At 46.8% G+C, this 14,981-nt stretch overlaps 1 long non-coding RNA gene across 1 annotated transcript in view; it reads left to right on the top strand.

The window, feature by feature from the left end:
* LOC133095087 (uncharacterized) overlaps positions 1–14,981 on the top strand; it is a 69,640-nt gene that overhangs the window by 1,595 nt on the left and 53,064 nt on the right. The window contains exon 2 of the long non-coding RNA XR_009701548.1: positions 1,428–1,471. This is a non-coding gene — a long non-coding RNA (uncharacterized LOC133095087). The remainder of the gene's footprint in view (positions 1–1,427; positions 1,472–14,981) is intronic.

The following is a 14,981-nucleotide window of genomic DNA, read 5'->3' as shown; positions in this document are numbered from 1 at the left end:
CCTTCCTGGGAGATGCAGCTGCCTCTGGGTCAGCAGCTGGGGAGAGTGAGAATCCACTGGGGGGTGGGGGGCAGAGTGAGGGGGTGGACAAGGCCCTGGGTGTGAGTTGGGCCTTGATACCACCAAGTCCACATGGGAAACTGAGGCCCAGGAGCAGGAGGAGGAAGAGATGATACAGCACAGGGAGAAAGATGAGACAGAGCTCAGCTGTGGGCAGCCTGGGGGATGGAAAGAGATGGGGCCATGGTGATGGAACTCAGAGAGGCAGGAGATAAACTGAGGCTGAGGCAGAGGGGAACTGGGGATCAGAGAGAGGAAAGGGATGAGAGGGCACATGGCAAAAGGTGGGAAGAGTGGAGTTTGGGGAAAAGGGCTGGGTGAGCAAGTGAACTGGAGTGGAGGTGATGGGGAAAGGGTGGGGGGACACTCAGAGAGGAGGGCAGGAAAGAGAGGGGCCTCGAGAGGTGATACACCAAGGGGACGCCAAACAAGGACAAAGGGGAGAAGAAGCGGTTGGAATGAAACCCAGAGATGGGAGAAGAGGAAGATGGAGGCACGGGGATTGAAACGAAGGGACTGGGGAGAAGAGAAGAGTAAGGGGCTGAGAAGGGAAGGGACAACTGAGGGACAGACCAGGGAAGACAGAGGCCCCAACTCCAAAGATTGAAGCAAACCTGCTTCTGAAGGCAGGACACAGAGGCCCCAGACCTCTTGGTTGGTTACTTGGATACATCCTAGTCCTCAGCCCATCTGCCACACCACGGCCCCCAACTCTATTCCCCATCCTTTCCCTCCTCCCCACCCCTCTGGCTCAGGCACACTCCCCTCCTCCCACCACACCTCCAGCCTGGACCGCCCGGTCCCTCCCCAAGAGGGGAGGGCCCAACTCCAGTCCCCACTCCTGCCCTCCCTGTTAGGCTCTCGCTTCCTCCCTCTCACCTCCAGCTCAGGGTTATCCTGGGTCCCAGTCCCCCCAGTCTCAGGCCTTTAGGGTTCCGGCTCTGGGGCTGCCAAGGCCGCCTGGCTTTGTCCGCCCATCCGGAGCCCCGGGAGCAGCTGCCCTGGCCAGCTGCGGCGGGCTTCGACGTGACCATGGCAACCCAGCCCGCTCCCCTCGCCGAGCCTCCCGGCCCCTGCAGAGAGGGAGGGAGCAGCCAGGCCAGGGAGAAAGGGAGGGGAGGCGGAGGACTGTGAACCGCAGGGAGACCGCAGACAAAGACCCCAGACAAAGGGAGATGAAGGGAAGAAGCGCGGGAGAAAGCAGCAGCAGCTGGCTGTGGCTGAGAGCTTAGGCAGCAGGCATTAGGTCCTGCTGAGGGGGAGAATCCAGGCAAGAGGGACAAACAGACAGGAGGTGGGAGAAGAGATTAACAGTGGTCCTTAGGAGGTCTCCTTCTGCGTCCCTAACAATTCATTTCTTCCGTCAGGGTTTTGCACTCTGGGGAGAACCAGAATACCAGTTTCCTAGTCGGTGAGTGCCCCCCCCCCAAGTTGTACCAAAACATAGGAAGTACCCAAGGCCAAAAGGCACCCTCAGTTTTCCAGAACAATCCCAATTCAAACATATTCTGACCTGTCACCTCTGCAGTACAAATGTCATTGTCAGACAATGTACTCCAATGTACTTTGCTTCCCAAAGCCAAAGGGGACTGATTAGGCTTGGAGAAAGTAGGGCCAGGAGGGAGCAGTAACGAGGCCTCACATGAGAGGAAGCAAAGTACCAAAAGGGGAGGAGAGAAAGCAAGGCTTTGCCGCTGAGAAGCAAGGAACAAAACTGCCACTCACCATCTAGCTCCTCTTGCTGAGTCCTACAGCCTGCCAGTCCCCTCATCAGAAAGATGGAGCTAATAGACCCCCGGGGGTCTGTTGGGATGATAATGTGAGATGGCATACAGGCCCCATTGATGGAAACAACCATCCAAACCCCACTAACATGATCTCCATCTGTGGCTTTCTCATGTGTCACTTGGGTCCCTGAGTTCCATGTCCCAATTCATTCCACAGTTATGAAGGGTTTGTGCAGGGCAGGGTTCTGACAGTAAGAGCTATGAAGGATACATAGAGGAACATAACCCACTCTGGGCATTTACAGTCTAGAGGGGGAGCCAGGCATGTATATGTATATGTGTGTATAAATATGTATGTATATATATAAATACACATATGTGTATGTGTGTATGTGTTTGTATATGTATATAATCACAGAAGACAGCCTGACCCATGCTATAGTCAGAGCTGGAAGAGGCTGTGGGAACCCAGAGGAGGGGCAGGCCAGGTCCTCCTGAGTGGGGGCGAGGCAAGATCAAGGACAGCATCATGGAAGAGTTGGAGCTGGAACTGGGTTTTAAGTCAGACAAAGATTTGCAGAAACGAAGCAAGGCCATTCCTGGCTAATAGCAGGGAGATGTAAACATGGTTCTATGAAAACGCAGCTGTGGCTGGAAGACAGAGCCTGTACGTGTTAACCCCAGAGAGGCAGAGTGAGGTGGGGTAATCTCATTAGTAGTTTCATTTATTCTGAAGGTGAGGAGGAAGGGCCTTGGGCCTTTGAGCTGGGAAACGCATGATTAGATGGGTGTTATTTTAAAAGTGGTTTCTGGCAGCAGCACGTTGGATACACAGTGCAGAGCAATGGCTGAGGAGGAGGGAGGAGTTCATTCCCCCTTTATCTCGTCCACATCCGCCCGGGGTTCGCCCTCGCCCCCGCCCCCCAACCAGCAAAGCCGTGAGGAAATGGTGAGATCCTATAGAAAAGCACATGCTCGGTTCTCTCCCGGTGTTTTCACCTATCATTTGGTTGTTTCCTTGGGGCCTCTGAGGTGGATGGGGCAGGGCTCTTCTTAAAAAGGGAATCAGGCCCGGAGAGGTTGTAACTTGCCTTAGATCTGTGGCAAGTTGCTGCTTTCCACCCAGGACTTCTAGATTCCTCCGCCTCTCTCTTCCAAAAGGGGGCAGGGGCTAGGAAGGAGATCCAGAACGGCTTCCTGAGTGGCTGGACTAGGCAAAGGCCTGAGCCTCTTGAGTCCTGCCACCTTGGAAACCGCACCTTTCTTCAGTCTTTTGTAGGCCCCACGGTCCCTGTAATGAACAGAAAGACCACTGGGGGGCGCTCGCTGCACAGGTGACCAACACTACGGTAATTACTGGAGAAAGTGAAAACCTGGAGGGAAGGAGCTTCAAGCCTGGACGTGGAACCGGGGCGGGCAGAGCTCTGGAGAGGCAGCCAGGGAGGGAGAAAAGAGAAAGGCTGAGCGGAAGCTTAGGGTAGCTGCGGGGCTCATTAGTGTGAAGTATGCTGACAGTCACATAGCAGAAATACTGTTATTTATGGACAGAATCTTAGAATCTTCACTTTCTCTTTTCTATCATTCTTTGCCAAAGCCTGTGGCATTCTCAGCAACCCTTGGCCTCTTCCTGATAAAGGCTGCTAACTACTGAGCCTTGCTAGGTGCCAGGCTCTGCCCTCAGCACTTGCCCAAGTCATCGCATTTGGCCCTTACTGCAGCTCTGTGAGGTGGCATTTTGAGATACTTCCACTTTTACAGGGGCAGAAACTGAGGGTCAGAGAAATCAAGTAACTTGCCTACAGACACATACACAGCAACTGGCAGATCTGGAGTTCAAACACAAGTCCTTTTGGCTCCAAAGTCAAAGCTGGACTGGAGTGTCTGAGCTATCGTTATTTGTCCAACTCTAGGGATCTGTCATAAATCCTCACCCCTTCCTTTATCGTCCTTGAAGATCTTGGGACATTGTCCTTAACTCCTCTAACTTCCTTCATCTCCCAAGAATACTAGTGGTCCAAATTATTCTTGTTTGTGCACAATGTACAGAGATTGAACGATGGCTAACAGTTTGCCCAAGGTCACACCAGAAGTCAAGGTCAGTGCTAGGATAGTGTTTCTCAAACTGAGGTTCCATGAATGCTCTGTGAAAATTATTAAATTCCATGTTTTTGTTTCATTGGTAATTTTTTGGAAAGTATTTTAAGCATGCTCTGGATCCTACATAACTGATCCATAGGGCCCTGCATGTGAGTGCCTGCATTTGTGTTGTGTGTTTACCTACTTGTGGTCAAGTTAGCACTTTGTTAATTGTCTGGGTTGCGTTCGTACCAAGTGAAGTCCAGGGGACACGTACTGACAAAGATTTCTTCGTTATTTGTACAGACACAAGTAGGGGGAGAACTGAATCATGCTGGGCACACAGTGGAATATTGTGTCAACTTCAAAAGAGCCAGTTAGGTATTATGTGTTCAGGTTGCCAGCACCAACTTCATTTCAGAAAAACGACACTATTCATCACATCAAATTACTTTTAGTTTAAATTGTCTTTCCACTTTTGTTTGTATTTATTGCAACTTTGTTTTGGGTTTATGACTGCTTAAGTACCGAAGCAGGAAGAGTTCATAGTTAGCTGTGTTTGCACACATTTGTTATAAAAATAATTTAAGTCAAGTCCATGAGAATTGTATGTCTTCCAAAAGGGTCCATACGTTACTCAAGTTCTAGCCCACAGTGCAGGGCTAAACTCGACCTGGGCCTTCAGGAGTCTCCAAAGGAAACCTGTAGTGTTGGAATCTCTGTTAAAGTCCAAACCCCCACCCTCCCACAAAGATCCAGCGCAAGGAAGTTAGAGCTGGGGACCTCAGGGCTGCTGAGACTGAGGGAGGGAAGGAGGGGTCACAAAGTGAAGCGGTCATAGGGCAGCACCTGGGGAAAACTCCAAGAAGAATTTACATGACAGAACCGAAAACTGAGGTGAGAGTGTGTAGAATGTGAAGGTGTGAGAGAGACCACCGCAGGCTTTAAGTAGAAGGAAAGGTGAATTGTAAAAGATGATGTTGGGCAGATTTATCAGTGAGAATGCTTGTGGCTGCAAGTACCAGAAAAGGCTTAAACAAATAAATGAAAAAAAACAGAAGAAAAAAAAAAGTTCTGGGTGAAGAAGTTTCCTGGGAAAGAAAGGTTCTTGGTTAATTTGGTGGCTTTATTATGTCATCAGGGACCAGCTTCTTTCCAACTTTCTGCTCTCCCATCCTCAGTGTGTCAGGACTCAGCCTCATAGACTTTGGTTGGCCGCCTCAGCTGCAGACACCACATCCCACATCCTCAACAGCAATGTACAGAGGTGGAAAGCTTTTCCCAAAAGTACCCCCGCCGACCCCCCCCAACTCTCCCCCCCATGTCTCACTGGGCCCAGAGCCCCACTCCTAAATCCATCATGGGAAAAGGAATGGAAATGGTGTGGCTGATTTAGAGCAATCATAGTAATATATCTCTTTCGGCCGTGAAGGGAGTGTCTTCTCTGAATATATGGGAGGGCAGCACTGAAACAATAAACAAATAAAATTTGTAAAAGCTTTACCAGAAAGGAAGTAGGGATGGCCGTTTTGTGAATGCCAAAAGTGTCCTCTACAAAATGCTTTCATGAGATTGGACAGGCTTTCGTGCAGGGACTTGCCCGCTGTGTCGAGGGGTTTGGGTCTTATCCAGTAGGTTCTGGAAAGTGTTTTTAAAAATTGAATCTGGGCATGATTAGATTTGCATAATGCTATAAAGAATTATATGAAGGCAAAGTGGAATTCGAGGCAGAGGTCCCAGTAATAAGGCTATTTTTTATGTGCTTCTAATTCTAAATCATATACATACTAGGAAACCAGAACTGGCAGATGGATGGATAACTTATCATGCCCGCTGGATCACAGGGGCAGCAAAGACCGCCCCTCTTGGAGATCTTCCACCGTGAACTTCACAGCTCTTCAGCCATGGGTGGAGCTAAGCTGAGTACAAACAGCAGACTCTTAGTGCCTGCCTAGGACCCAGAACCACCGTGTGTGTGTGGGGGGGGGGGCGATCAGAGGTCGGGGTGGGAGGGGGCTGATAATGTTTTAATCAAAGGAGGTTCACACAAGTGCTAAATTCTGCCACTATGCTCCTGAAACAGACCACTGTGTCCCATTTAGGGTGCCAAAAGTGATATTTTTGATCATTTTAAGCATCATGCTATAAACTATACTCCCATCTATGACACATCCATGGGTGTGGGACATCTCATGTGTCTCTCACCTAGACTCCGGGGAACCCACTGGCAAGGGCTTCATAATGACCTGCCCCCTGACCCGAGGGCAATAGTGATACAGACAACGTGGCCCATGTCATCCTCTGCACTGCCTGAGTCCTTCCATTCATGAAATAAATAGTCTGCCACCACCACACAACCACGTGACTGTCAGCTGAGGCTTGAAGTTCACATCATGTCTCTGGAAAATAGCCTTCAAACTTCGCCTGTCCACTTGCCACTGCCCACAGCCAGGGGCCAAATGCAGTGTATTAGTCACCTTCTGGAGGCTTTCCTCCAGCCTCAGCAGGGCTCCCACCTGGAGTGAGGCTTGTGCTTCATGAAAACCCTGGTCTGAGGAGTAGGGGTTGGAGGTGGGAGGTGGAGGAAGAAACTTTTCTGCAGAGATCTATCCTCCCCATCATGGAATCAGCCTTTTAATTTATTGAACTGACGTCATAACATGAGTTCCAAAACATTCTACATACAGAGTGAAATTTTTCAAATTGTGAAAGAATCTCTCACTTGATAAAAGATCACATGAGGGACTTCCCTGGTGGCGCAGTGGTTAAGAACACAGGTTCGAGCCCTGGTCCAGGAAGATCCCACGTGCCACGGAGCAACTAAGCCCGTGCACCACAACTACTGAGCCTGGGCTCTAGAGCCCATGAGCCACAACTACTGAAGCCCATGTGCCTAGAGGCCATCCTCCGCAACAAAGAGAAGCCACCACAATGAGAACCCTGCGCACTGCAACGAAGAGTAGCCCCAGCTCGCCGCAACTAGAGAAAGCCCGTGCACAGCAACGAAGACCCTACGCAGCCAAAGATAAATAAATTAATAAATTAATTTTAAAAAGAAAAGAATCACCTGATCCCATTAAGTAGCATCTTATCTTAATGTTTCCATAGTGTGTGTGTTCACATCAATAGACACTTAACAGGGACTTCCCTGGTGGTGCAGAGGTTAAGACTCCACGCTCCCAATGCAGGGGGCCCGGGGTTCAGTCCCTGGTCAGGGAACTAGATTCCCACATGCATGTGGCAACTAAGAGTTCACATGCCACAACTAAGGAACCGGCGAGCTGCAACTAAGGCGCCTGCCTACCACAAGTGAGGAGCCAGTGAGCCACAACTGAGGAGCCCACCTGCTGCAACTAAGACCCAGCATAACCAAATGGATAAATAAATAAATAAATATTTTTAAAAAATAGAGCCTTGGGCTTCCCTGGTGGCGCAGTGGTTAAGAATCCGCCTGCCAATGCAGGGGACATGGGTTCGAGCCCTGCTCTGGGAAGATCCCACATGCCGCGGAGCAACTGAGCCCGTGTGCCGCATCTACTGAGCCTGAGCTCTAGAGCCTGCGAGCCACAACTACTGAGCCCGCGTGCCACAACTACTGAAGCCCGCATGCCTAGAGCCCATGCTCCGCAAAAAGAGAAGCCACCGCAGTGAGAAGCCCGCACACTGCAACGAAGAATAGCCCCCACTCACCGCAACTAGAGAAAGCCCATGCGCAGCAATGAAGACCCAACACAGCCAAAAATAAATAAAATAAATTAAAAAAAAGATTTGAGCATTTCACGATACATAAATTATATCTCCATTTAAAAAAAGAAGAAAAAAAATTAGAGACTTAACAGAGGGAGGGACTGAAAATTTCTGTCTTCCAAACAACGGAACAATTAGAAAGTAAGCAAATGAAAATGGAAATCTGAAATTCTGATAGTTTAAAATTAAAAAAAAAAGTTATGTAGCTGGTTTTCCTGGACAGGAAGCTAAAATTCTGGGCTGGTATTCAACTCTGGATGACCTTCAAACCAAGCAGGAGCCTCAGCTGGGTGTCTCTGGGCTGCACAGCTGGAGGGGGGTGTGCAGTGGGGAAGGCCCAGGACAGGGTGAGAGGCAGGCAAGGGGCCGGGTCTTGCTGTTTGTTCACTGGGGTGTTCTTCACGAGATCCTTTCCTCACCTGGAGCAAGAACACATCTCCTTTAGGTGCCATTTGGGAGTTGAGGAGACTTTTTACCTTCACAGAAAACCCCGAGGAAGGTTGGTTCTGAAGGTTTTCAAGGCCAAATATAAACAGTACCAAGTCTCTGGGTGTGCACTAGTTACCCCCTGCCAGACACCTGCCGCCCAGGACTTGGGGCTATCTCTGTTCTAAGTGACAGATGATATTTTGATATGGTTTTCACATCATCAAGATACAGGCAAATCCCTTTCTTTATTTTTTTTTAAATCCCTTTCTCAATCTTAAAATTCCTAAGATGGACCTCCTGACCCTATTTAGTTCTGGATTTTTCTTCCCTGTTTGTGTATAGAAAGCTCCCTGGGAGTAAGAATTGGAAGTGGGTTGTCTTTACCCACATCTAACATGTACTTACCTTTGCTCCAAACTCCTCGCTATTGAGCCGTTGAATTTCTGAGTGGATGAAGAGATCGATGAGGAATTAGTGCTAATATTAACATTATTGGACTAAAATATGCATCCCATTCTGTGATGAGAATTGCTAAGTGTTCTGTGGGAGTCTGAAGACGAGTAGAGTTGATCCCTGAGTATTAGGCTGTCCCTTTTGGTTGCATCTGGATGTGATTTGGCACTTGTGGGGTATGGAGTCTGAGGTAAGGGGTGCCCAAGAGTCTGCTGTGGGTTTTTGAAGCTGAGGAGGTGGGAGGAGGAGACATGAGAGCGGTTATGACAAGAGGGAACTGAGAAAAGTAAGAACATTCAGTGCTTGTTTTGTGCTTCTAACATTTTTGACCCTGGGGAATTTTAAAGGACTTTTTCTAATATTTATCTTAGATGGAGGAGTCATTCATTCAATAAATATCCCAGGCACTATGTAGGGGTTGGAAATAAACGGTAAATGAGACGAAGTTCCAGCCTTCAAGGAGCTTTCTAAGTTTGTTTTTTAGCCCCACAAGGACAAGGTGGAAATCCCAAGAGAGGCACTTTGACTGAGGCCCCAGGGAACACCCAATGCCCAGATGTGTGGACAGAGACAAAACTCCCAGCAAAAGCAGAAATCCTTTAGAACGCTGCTGATTGTGAGGAATAAGTCAAAATGGCAAACCTGCAGGATAACATCCTGGCTCATTTCTTTTTTTATTTTAGCCTCGCCACACTGCTTGGGGATCTCAGTTCCCCGACCAGGGATTGAACCTGGGCCATAGCAGTGAAAGCACTGAATCCTAACCACTAGACCACCAGGGAACTCCCATTGGCTCATTTCTTATACAAAGGAAAACACGGAGGGTTTGCTGAAGAAAGGAGGAGAAAGCAGCATAATGGGAACCATGTGGCAAAAATGTAAATTGCTCCCTGGTGATTGCTAAGATCTTGATGACCTGATAAAATGGTGTATAAGGCAGAGCAAACACACCCTTGTGATGAAGCCAGAAATTTCATCCACAGTGAAGGATGCTACCAGAGGCAGGGTCAGGGTGGGTTGGGGAGGATCAAGATTGGTGTCTGGAAAATTAGTTGGGAGGCTGTTGAAACTGTTTCAGTGAGCAGTGTTGAACGTTTGAATGAAGACAGCCACCAAGGGGCAGGTAGGGACAGACGGGACACAGATTTCAAAGCAGGAAGGACTGATGTAAGGGGAAAGTGAGGAAGATGACTGTGATCTTTCCTCACATACCATGTTACCTTGCCATGGGATGAAGACCCCACTTCAGTCCAACTCTTTCACTTTATAGCAAAAGGAAGACATTAAAAAAAAAAAAAAAAAAGGAAGACATTAAAACCCAGGAAATGGAAACCCTCATCTATGGCTGAACTGAAAGTTGGGGGAGGAGCCCAAGTAGAAGCCAAGTCTCCCTTCCCTGGTCCCACCCCTTCCACAGGTGCTTGTTAGAGCCAGCCAGGCCCTTTCCACACACCTAGGCCTGGGCCACACCCCCTCCAGTGAATCAGAATCCCATGGCTGTGACCATGAGCTATTCCAGGGCAGTGCACAAGCTTCTGTTCCTGCCGTGACCATGATAGCACATCCTGTCTAGACCACACTTTTTCTCTGTTTCATAACTGCGTTACATAATTGCAGTACATTACGTATTCCTACTGATAATTGGAAAGGCGCTGAGTGTTGGATGGAGAACTATGTGCAAACAAAATCCTTCTTCATAGGCCCATTAGCGGTAATAAACTAGAACTAATTTGCAAACATTTCATTGAAACTGCAGGAGAGGGATGCCTTTGGAGGCTGCTCTCCAGTAAAGAAGGGTTAATGGACAATCATTGTTCAGTCAGCAGTTACCAATCTAAGTTTTGTAAAATTGATCATCTCTTTATGAGTTTATTTTAGTAAAAATAAAATATTTTTTAACATAAAACACAAATCTTAAAATTAAAAAAAAATTGTGGTAAAATGCACATAGTATGAAATTTACCATTTTTACCATTTTTAAGGGTACAGTTCAGTAGTGTTAAGTACATTCACGTTGTTGTGCAACCATCACCACCATCCATCTCCAGAACTCTTTTCATCTTACATGACAAGCTCTGTACCCATGAAACAACAACTCCCCATTCCCACTTCCGCTAGCCCCTGGTAACCACCATCCTACTTTCTGTCTCTACAAATTTGACTATTTTTCTTTTCTAATTTTCTTTTTTTATTTTTATTTATTTTTTTGGCTGTGCCATGCAACGTGTAAGATCTTAGTTCCCTGACCAGGGATCAAACCCGTGCCCCCTGCAGTGGAAGCACGGAGTCTTAACCACTGGACCGCCAGGGAAGTCCCTTGACTTTCTTTCTTTCTTCCTTCCTTTCTTTTTGGCTCTGTTGGGTCTTCGTTGCTGTGCGTGGGCTTTCTCTAGTTGTGGCGAGCAGGGGCTACTCTTCGTTGCAGTGCACAGGCTTCCCATTGTGGTGGCTTCTCTTGTTGCGGAGCTCGGGCTCTAGGCACACGGGCTCAGTAGTTGTGGTTCGCAGGCTCTAGAGCACAGGCTCAGTAGTTGTGGCGCATGGGCCTGGCTGCTCTGCAGCATGTAAGATGTTCTCGGACCAGGGCTCGAACACGTGTCCCCTGAACTGGCAGGTGGATTCTTAACCACTGCACCACCTGGGAAGCCCTTGACTACTTCTTATAAGTGGAATCTTACCTTTTTGTGGCGGCTTATTTCACTGAACATAATATACTCAAGGTTCATCCATGTTGTAGCATGCATTAGAATTTCCTTTCCTTTTAAGTTGAATAATATTTCATTTTATGTATAGACCACATTCTGATTATTCATTCATTCACTGATGGACTCTTGGGTTGCTTTCATCTTTTTGCTATTGTGAATAATGCTGCTATGAACATGGGTGTATAAATATCTCTCTGAGACTCTGCTTTCAATTATTTTGGGTATATCCCCAAAAGTGGAATTGCTGGATCATATAGTAATTCTGTTTTTAATTTCTTAAGGAACCACTACACTGTTTTCCATAGCGGCTCCACTATTTTACATTCCCGCCAAAAGTGCACAAGGGTTCTAATTGCTTCATATCTTTGCCAACACTTGTTATTTTCTGTTTTGATAGTAGCTATCATAATGGTGAGGTGGCATAAAACCTTTTTAGGACATAGGTTTACTAAAGGTTTTGATCTCTCCTACCCCTAACTTTGCATAAAGTCCTAAATTCCTTAATCACAATGTTTTCATCCAAGGAGATTTTTTGGAACATAACCCCCATTGCTAGAGAAGGAATACTCTATTGTCATCTTAAAGTCTTTACCAACTAGAAAGGTAAAATTTGAATTGTTTTAATTTTCTTTCATTATTAGTGAAGTTGAACTTTTCACTAAATTGTTATTTATGGTTTCTCTGTTGTGAATTGTTTGTGTCTGAATTTCTTACATGGTACAAAATAAAATAGAAATAGCTATTGACTGCTTTCTATGTGTCAACTACTGTTCTAAGAGCTTTACGTGTAGTTACTCGGTTAATCCTGACCCACCATGAGGCAGGTGCAATTATTATTTTATAGAAGAAACAGAAGCATGGAGAGGTCAATGAACTTGCCCAAGGTCCTACCCAAGGAGTCTGGATTCAGAGCCTGTGTCCTTACGTACAAAATGGCCAATATTTTCTTAATTTATTTGTTTGCTTTTAATTTTTTTCCATTAACTATAAAAATGAAAACAAAACTGTGGTTAAATTTATCAGTCTACTCCTTTCTTTTATTGGACCATTTTATTCTTTTAGCCAGCTTAGAACATCCTCTTCTTTTCAGATAATAGAAAATATTTGGATTTTTGTTACATTAGATGTTTCACATATATGTATTTTCCCAAATAATCATTTCTTCCAAACTATTTATTGAATTATATTTTTCTTCCATTGTTTAGTGATGGCACCTTTCTGCTGGTTTTTATTTCCTAATTGCTGTTTTCTTTTAATGAACATTATATGTTCAGTCATCTCTTGGAGGATACTGAAGTCTCTTTCTGGTTGTTCTGTTCTTTTCACTTCATCCGGCATGAATCTGTCTCTGGAGTGTTGGTGTTGCTAGCTGCTTTCTTCAGTGTTAATTTTTGTGTATTTTGGAATTTTAGTTTCCAGGTTCATTTCCAGGTTTTCTCTCTCTCATATCTGGTTCCCTAGACCAGCAGAAGATGGGCTTCCAAGACTGCCCTCCATTCCTCCAATACCTCCTTCTTCAACCCAACCCCTCCCTCTCCACAAATAGCCCTTCCCTTTACCTTCTCTCAAAGTTTTTCACCTCCCCATGTCTGGTCTGCACTGGCCTGACCCCTCTTACCCCAGGATTGACAGATCCCTGGCCTCCTCTTATATTTTTGAAGTTATCACAGTGGCCTGTCCAGTCTCTTAACCAGTTTTGCTGCAGGGAATGGAAAGTTTGGAAACCATGGTGTTGGATGGGGGAGGAAGAAAGCTCTGGGGGAGGTATCATAAGTGTTTTCCTTTGGTTGTCACTGAGTGTAAAAAAAAAAAAAAAAAAAATCAGACACTTGCAGCACAGTAAGGGTTAACCTCCAGCCCTGGGCCCCAGTGGATCCCTGTAGCAGCAGGGTGAGGAGGGGTGGTGCTGCCCTAGGTAAGGCCGGCTGTCCGGCTGTCAGCGTCTATTTGCCTGAAGGTTGACAGGCTTCATGCACAGAACTCACCCAGGCAGAAGCAGCAGCCAAGTACAATGAACTTGACCCAATAATAACAAAGTCTTGAACATTAAATTTTAAGTGCCTTTTTTTGCTCTGTGAGTGTGTGTGTGTGTGTGTGCGTGTGTGTGTTTGGTTTTTGGTCTTGCATCAGGCTGTAAACTCCTTGGTTGCAGAGACCACATTTATCTTGTTCACCATGTGACTAGCATGGAAGAGGAATTCAGGAAATATCTGTTGACTAAAAGAGTAAGTGGATGTTGTTTGCCACCATCCCTAGTCCAGTCCTGCCTCCATCCCAGTCAGGAAGAAGGCTGAATGTCAATCCGGAAGCTGTGGTCCTACAAGCTCTGCAAGACCCTGGGGCCTACAGGCATTGCTTGGATGCCCCACTAATGAAGTGGATCACAAAAGACAGGAAAGGCATCTGACCACTGGGCATAGACACCCCCCACACCCTGCAGATTTGGTGTCTCGAGGGTTCCAGTTCAGTGGGTGTGATGCTCAGAAGGAGATGGAGACAGTTACAATATACCTGGATGGCTAGATTTATGAGCACATGTGAGACTTACCTCAGATCCCCAGAAATACTTCGGCAGAGAAGGGGACTTTGTAGGGGTTGGGAAGAGATGCTAATATTTGGGTTATTACCTTAAGATGACGCCATTTGCATATCCTTGCAGGCTAGTGAGACCCAGAGAAACTCAGGTTACATTTTTGAACTCAACCTTGAAATACTACTTGCACCACAGACTAATTACTACCGCTGGGGTGAGAGCCCCTTGTTCTGTTGGGGATAGTGGCAGTGACAGTGGCTCTGGTGGAGTCACTGCAGGTGACCTTGCGTAAGGTAGACTGGAAGTTCAAACAGAAGGAGAACAGAATGCAGTTTCACTAGAGCTTCTGGGCATGTTAATTCCTCTGTGATGCCCTGGAAGATATGAGGTAAGTGGGTGAGGTTGGTATTTGGAAAGCAAACAGACAAGACAAATGAGTTCTTATTCAAGAGAAATGAGCTTCTAAAGAGTTTGAATCTCTTCCTCAATAAGAGGAGAATCATGAGGGAAGGGGCCAGAGCACTTTTACAGTGCCAAGCCTGGGAATGTCCCCATAAAGGTGGGACCATAGATGGGAGTAGGAACGGGGTAGCTATTCAGCCTCTTGAGGAAATCTGAGACAGGCATTTCTTTCCCTTCAAGCCCAGGGAAAGGGGCTTCATAGTATCCTTCAGAGAGTTTAATGTGTGTTCCCTGCAGTGTGGAGGACTGGGTGAGCTGGTGGCTGGCTCATTCTGAAAATCAAAAAAACAAATTGGCTAGCTGCCCTGATGGTGGAACAAGAGAGGCTGCTGGGCTGAGAGGCTGCCAGCCTTCCCAGATACCACCACTGGATTTATGACGTTTCCTGTGGACCAGATGTGGGGCCTGATGCAGGGTGATGTTAGATCCTGTCCAAAAGTGTCACCTGGAGGGATTGGTGAGCTTGATAGAGTCCTGCCAGACTTGTAGAGGCTGGAGAAAGAAATATAGTTGACTAGCCTAAGCAGGGCATTTGACCACATCCAACAATCAGGGAGTGAGAAATCTTAGCGAAGGGAAGGAGTTGTCTCCAAAAGTATCCACAGAAGTGCCTAATGAAAGGAAGGATCACCTATGCCTAAAAACCCAGGGATGACTTATGCCATCTCACAGGAGTTCTAGCCAAATAAATCCTCTCGTGGCACCTTTCGGCCTCTCCCTCTCACCACTCCAACCCTGTTGGGGTCCAAGGTCCAAGGTGAGTTAGCAAGATGATGGAGGAAAGACAGA

Source organism: Eubalaena glacialis, chromosome 7 (assembly GCF_028564815.1).
Source record: "Eubalaena glacialis isolate mEubGla1 chromosome 7, mEubGla1.1.hap2.+ XY, whole genome shotgun sequence".
In the NCBI taxonomy this organism is placed as follows: Eukaryota; Metazoa; Chordata; class Mammalia; order Artiodactyla; family Balaenidae; genus Eubalaena; species Eubalaena glacialis.
Note: the sequence above shows the minus strand (reverse complement) of the source record. Positions and strands in the feature narration are given on the sequence as shown.